This window comes from Octodon degus, unplaced genomic scaffold (genome assembly GCF_000260255.1).
Source record: "Octodon degus isolate 3935 unplaced genomic scaffold, OctDeg1.0 scaffold00007, whole genome shotgun sequence".
NCBI classification, from domain to species: Eukaryota; Metazoa; Chordata; class Mammalia; order Rodentia; family Octodontidae; genus Octodon; species Octodon degus.
The window spans coordinates 32,543,175-32,549,832 of NW_004524583.1; the positions used below are offsets into that span (position 1 = coordinate 32,543,175).

The 6,658-nt window shown below is 48.5% G+C and overlaps 1 non-coding gene across 1 annotated transcript; it reads right to left on the reverse strand.

The window, feature by feature from the left end:
- Nucleotides 1-5,172: 5,172 nt before the first annotated feature.
- On the reverse strand, nucleotides 5,173-5,280 carry LOC111813393. The gene has a single exon (XR_002818670.1). It is a non-coding gene; the product is annotated as a U6 spliceosomal RNA (small nuclear RNA).
- Nucleotides 5,281-6,658: the final 1,378 nt, after the last annotated feature.

Consider the following 6,658-nt stretch of genomic DNA (forward strand, 5'->3'; position numbering starts at 1 on the left):
CCGGGCCCCGCGGGGAGCAGCCGCGGCTAGGGGCAAGCCCGCGCCCGCCGGGCCGCGTCCTCTCCGCCCTGAGGTCGCTGTGCGCTGGGCGCGAGGGCTCCGCGCCCCCGGGGAGGGCGGGCCGGTGAAAGGGACCCCGAGAGCTAGCTTTGGGGAGAAGCGCTCCTGCACGCGGGCACACGCAAGGGGCCGGGAGGGAGAAGAAAGGGCCTCCCAGTCTGGTGGTGAGGTTACGGGAGGTCGAAAGCAAGTGAGAAAGCCGTGCGCGCTGTGTTCCCCTAAACAAAGCTAAACGGGGCCTTCACACGCCGGGCGCCGGCCCAAACGCTCCCCAAGACGTCTGCACTACTGTCCCGTCCCTTGCCGGGCTGTGCGTGCGCAGGGCGTTCGCCACGTGTTACCATTTCCGGGGCTGAAGTAGCGCCCAAAATGGGGCTACAAAACAGTCGTTCTGCTCCAATCCTCCGCCGACCTCCGCGGCTCCCTCCCACTCCAGGCTCAGAGGGATTCAGGGTGCCATGTACTCGGGTTTTCACCGCTGCACTAAAGTGGCTTAGAGTCAGGTGGAGTCCTGAGCCCAGGAGCTGCAGGCAATAATAATTTAGAAATGTATCCTCGCCCCTGATAAATGTCTTCTTTACAGCCAAAAGTCGCCTTTTGGGTTTCTGATAAGTGGCAACAAACTAGTTAAACAGCAGCATTCCAGAGAAATTCCCATCCCCCTAAAGCTGGAGGGGGAAAGGGGACCAGCCTTTGCTGTGGTTTACAAAAAAAGCAGCCCGTGGAAACTGCAATTGGAGGATTTTCCTAACAGTCGCTCGCTTCACTGTAGCCTGTGATGGAAACGGAGACCGCGGAAAGGTGCGTTCAGAAGCCTCCTGAGGGAAGGCTGGACAATTTGCCCTTTTTCCTCAAACACGGCTCCAGTTACTGACACACGCTGGCTAGATAAAGCCTCCCCTCCAATGCTTCTGCCTTTTAGCAAAGCATAAGAAACCATAGGCTTGAGTGGAGGCTTTGTCCAGAGCAGTGGATGGATGTGAGACTGATGGAAAATGACATCTGGGAAACGGTGGCCAGGTCTGTGTAAATACCTCAGGGGAAGCCACAGATTCACCCGAAGATTGGGAGCGTGAAGATCCGAGCTCCCCTAGCAACAGGACATCCTCCACGTTGCAGCTGTTGCTGTGCTACTTCTAATTTCTACTGAGACGGGAATGGCTCGTTGTAAATACAAAATGTACGATGTAAGAAATGCAATTTTGCTTTAAGAAATAAGTACATGTTTAGACTCTTTAATTACTATTCTCTGAAATTTGTATTACATCACACTCCCATGGTGGCAGGGGGAAGGGATTGCCCATTTCCGTTGTGTAATACAACCGACTCTTCAGTGTGCTTGTTTAAGGCAGCCAGTGAGTAGGAAAGATGTCAGCCAGGCTTCTGAAGACAATCATGTGATAATCCACACTAGGACAAGAGCAGAGTATTTCTTTGTCCAGGACCGTGATTCCAAATTCTCAGTCACAATGTCATGAATACTCAGCGCATCTGTGTGCCAGAAGGGATTAATAGCTGTTGTGAGTGTGGAAGGACCCTGACACTCACAAATGCACCCGTGTGCACACGGCTTTTTGTCCACACAAGGTAGCATTTGCCGGGGTTCAGGCCACTGCTCGGTCCCTACCTGACCCCTACCCATGTCCAGGAGCGCTGCCTCCTGCCTTCCTCTCCTCTCTTACATGAAGGCCACACCCACTGACTAAGCTAGCTCAGAATCTGGCCAAAGCTGGGACTATCCATTCTGAGACTAAGCTGTAAAAAACAACAACAAAAGCAAAACTATGGCTTCCATCCTGGGTGTCACCTGCCTCTCCTGTCTTGGCTGCTTACTGAGAGGAGGCCAGGCCTAAGTACTACTACATCCTGAGGCAGCCCTGTGGAGAAGGCCTGAGGCCTGCCAATAACCACTTGCATGCACTTTTTCCACACTAATCAGACCTTCCAATGATACCTTTAACCCCAGCCAACAGCATGACTACAACCTGCCCTCAGCTAAGCTGCCTGCCTTCCTGACCCACAAAAATCCTACCATAATAAATGTTTGTTATCTTAAACTGTGATGATTTGAGCCATAGGTAACTGACTAATCCAAAGGCAGAAGTCAGCAGAGCCCCAGTGAGAACCCTCCCTGGCTTTCCTCATCCCTCAGCTGGAAAAGACAATGTGGAGAGAAAAAAAAAAAAAAAGAACCTGACCCAGATTTAAGTGCAATATATAAATCCCAAGGACGGAAGGGCTGGCCCACATTCCAGGTGCAGAGCAAAGGTTATCCTTGAACTTAAACTAGGTCACAGGGTGTGAAGTGCTGCCCAGTCCCAGGCTGCCCTGGTGTTGGATGCTACTTACCTGTCCTCATGTGCAGATGTCTGTGTGTCCCAGGACAGACTTCTGTTCAGACATAATCGTTCTGGTCCTCTTCCCCAGGGCATCTTCTGAGATCCCTGAGGCCCTGGCCAGGCCCATGGAGTCAGGCCTTGGTTCTGCAAGGAGAGCTTGAACCAAGGTTCTTCAACTCTGACAGCCAGAAGAGATGAATGATTTCAGTGGGGTGTGTAAAAACTGGAAAGAAAAGCTTGCTGCAATTGGGGTGCAAGTCACGGATTGGGGTCCGAATCACCTCCACACTGCTTCTTAGGGCTGGGAGGGGCACACTGTCCACAATGTCTCTCAGCACCACTTCCTCCCTGATCGGAGCCAATTATTTACTCTTAAAACACAAAGCCAAGTTTTAGGAAGCTGAGGAGATGTCCTACTCCTTTAGCACGGACATCCGCCTATGTTCCCTCCCTGCTGCCCCCAGCCAACGCCCCCCACTCTAAGCTGTAGAAACGCAATTGCGGTTGTAGCCACAGTTTCTGTTTTCCCTCCAGATACCCCAGGCTCCAGTTCTCCTCCTGTACAGTGGCCACAGCTGTTGTGTTGCGTGCCGTCATCCAGTTGCTATGACCTGGAAGGTTGTGCATGTGTCAGAACGAGAATCTATTAATTTAACCCAAACTAGGCTCAGCACATATATTCCTTGTTAGGTCATTTGCTTTGCTCCCTGAACCACATTCAGCGTGCTCCGCAACGGGCCTGTTTCCTAGAGCCTGGCTTCACAGCAGTGCCAAATGCCCTGATTTTGGAGTCTGAAGTTTTATGACTAAATTACTGTGGATGACATGAAGGAATTCTAGCTGAGGGAGGCAGACTGGCCAGGCCAGAGGGGAAAAAATCAAGGGGTGAGAAACTGTTAGTTTCTGGTCCTATTCTTTGTGTTCAGAGCGTCTCTATGGGAGAGTTTATGCACTAACATTTGCTAGAATCCTTCCGAGTGCTGGGTGCCCGTGGATGTCTGAGCTCTCCAAAGCAAGGCTATGTGTTACGTGCTACAATAAAAGGAACCCCACCTTTTTCTCTTGTGTTGAGCACACAGACAGGGGTTCTTCATTCATCTCTTTAGTTAAGATTCACTGAGTGTCTACTCCTGAGAGTGCTGGGGATGCAAAGACGAAAAGGACAAAGTCTCTCCCTAGTGGAAGAGAACGGCACATAAATTACCATGTAACACGAGAATCTAGCTTTGGACCAGGCACCATGAGACTCAGAGAAAAGGGGAAGTTAGCGTGGGAAGAGGAGTTCTGAGTCACCACTAGGGTTTTCGTTTTCAAAAGAGAAATACAGTATTAAAAAGTATAGGGATGCACGAAGAATCAAGTCATGTACACAGACACAAAAGAGGGTTTGGACTGTTTCTGAGGTGTATACAGTGCTTTGGCTTGAGGTGTATACAATGTATGAATATTTGTATGGAATCGGAACAAAGGATTGTGAATGCCCAGGATTTGGCCATGACTTACAGGTTTTCCGTATTCTCCATCCTAAACCCAAGGCCACGCCTACACAGTGAGTTGAGTCTCTTACCCACGACAGCTTTCCCCATCCTCCTTCTAGCCTGCCAGATGGTGGGAAGGGAACAGAGGAGAGAAAGGAGATCAGCGCAAGTCGCGCTTTTCGCCCCCTCCAGCTCTTGGTCAGGCCAGCAAGGTGTGTGGCCTGCTGCCTCTCTGGGCACAGAGGGGCTCCTATGCAGCTCCCTGCTGGGGATTCTGAAAGGAAGCTGCCTCCAGAGCTGGTTTATCCTGACCCAAGGGCATCCACATCCATCCATCCGCAGAGTGAGCCTGTGGTCAAAGCCCAGTAGAGGCAGAGAGAGAGGCTCTGAGGGTCCCCATAGCTCTTACACAAGGTGGTCTTCACACTGACAGCCAGCACCTGCCCTGGAGAGAATTAAGGATCTGACCAGGAAGAGTGGCCAGGAAAGGGAACATTGAGCTGCCAAAGGGAGAGGCTGGCGCTGGGGTGAAGGCTTGGCTTTGCTCACTCTGGGCAAAATACTCACCTTTTCTGTGCACCACCCCCCTTTCTTGGTACCAGAGATCAAGCTCAGGGCATTGTGCTTGCCAAGCAGGCACTTAAGCCACTGAGCTATCTCCCCAGCCCTTCTGTGCCCCTTTATTCTTAAAATTAGGATGATGTTAACAGTTATACATACTAGATAAGGTTGTTATGAGAATTAAGTCAGTTTGAGGGCTGGCGAGATAGCTCAATGGACTAAAGCGCCTGCTTAGGCAGAGCGCAGTGGCCAGCCAGGGCTCAATCCTGGTGTACTGTGCTGGCCCCTCCCCCTCAGTGTGCTGAGATGGTGATTGACACTGGACATGGTGGCGCACGCCTTAATCCCAGCACTTTGGGAGGCTAAAAACAGGAGAATCACTATGAGTCCAATCCATGCAGTGAGACCCTGTAGACCCTTGTACCCTGTACTAAAATACTATATATATATATATATATATATATATATATAGTTAGTTAGTTTGAAAAGCTCTTTTTTTTCTTTTACTTATTTATTTATTTTTATATATTCTTTTATTATTTTCCCATAATTTTACTGAGAAACAAGTAGCAATGAGACAGTTTCAAACCAAATTGGTAGGGCAGTTTCAATAATTAACACCCTGCATACATTCTTCTTAGTGGTTAATTGCTGTACAAGATGCGGACATGATATCCTATTTACAAACACCATTAGAACAAATCCCTCTATTCATTAAGAGAATGTAACTATAAAAAAATATAGAACACTTCATGAATTTGCGTGTCATCCTTGAGCAGGGGCCGTGCTAAACTTCTCCGTATCGTTCCAATTTTTAGTATATGTGCTGCCGAAACGAGAACTGTAAAGCTCTTAAATATAAATATTCTGTTTTATCCATTCAATAAATACTTCACTTGCTGGGCTGAGGAGATAGCTCGGTGGTCTAAGTGCCTGCCTGGTGAGCGCAATAACCCAGATTCAATCCCCGGTACTGTATACCACACTGGCCCCAGAACCAGCTATGGTGGCACATGCCTGTGATCCCAGTGCTGGGGAAGCTGAGACAGGAGGATCACTCTGAGTCTGAGCTGCGGAATGAGACCCTGTTCCAAATAAATAAATAAATGATTTAAAAAGATTTTAAAAGAATGCTTCACTTATCAAACAGAAGGATTCTACATGGGGAGCACATGACCCTAAGGCCTCTGATGTGAAGGTCAGCTTATAAAGCAAGCGGGGTCAGCTGCCGGCTGCACATTTTCCATGTGGGGTAAGTGATAAGATTGGAGCCCTCCACACAGTGCATTTCGGAAGCCAGGCACCAGGCACCTCTTTGTATGTAATTATGTCTGATTATCCAGGTATAATTCAGGAGAGGACTGTGGAGGCACAGTGGCAGTCCTCCTCCAAGTGTCCTTGTCCTAGCAAGTATGTGAATATGAGGTGTGATGTAAATGCGTATGGTGAATTTGTTGAATGTTTTACAGTGAAGGACACATCCTCATTAATTGCTCTCAAAATACAGTTTTTTAAATTTTTTAAAAAATTATTTATTTATTTGGTACAGGGTCTTGCTATGAAGCTCAGACTCGTAGTAATCCTCCTGCCTCAGCCTCCCCAGTGCTGGGATTGAATACATTTATGCCATCATTTCTTGTCACTTTCTAAAACAGTCGAAACCCTCTTCTGTGTCTCTACAAGATGTGATCAAAGATATGGTGAACGCTGCTGACAGTGCCACCCAACAAGAAGGCAGGTCATAAAAATATCGCCATGTGGCCTCAACAGGCTTATTCTCCACATCTAGGACCAGCCAACTTCTAGCTCTTGCCCAAGGTCAAAATGATCACGAAGCCAGGCGTGATGATGCAGGCCTGTAATCCCAGGCCTCGGAGGCTGAGGCAAGAGGACTGCTTGGAGCTGGGGCCAGCGTGCACTACAAAACAAGACCCTGTCTCAAATCAAACAAAGATGACCGTAAAAGGTCATTCACATCAATTCAGGTCATCCAGGCAGCCAGTACAACACAGACACTCACAAAAAAGGTCTCCCAGAACTGCTGCAGAAAGAGACAGGACCGATGATGTCAGTGTGCTCAAAATGAAGGGAAATACTCTGAGGGGAATTAATGGCAATGTGTCCTCTTAATTTGAACAATGACCTTTTTTTTTAATCACACCTTATATGTTAAGCTACATGATAAAAGGAAATTAAAGTTGTGAGAGGCCTTAAAGCTGT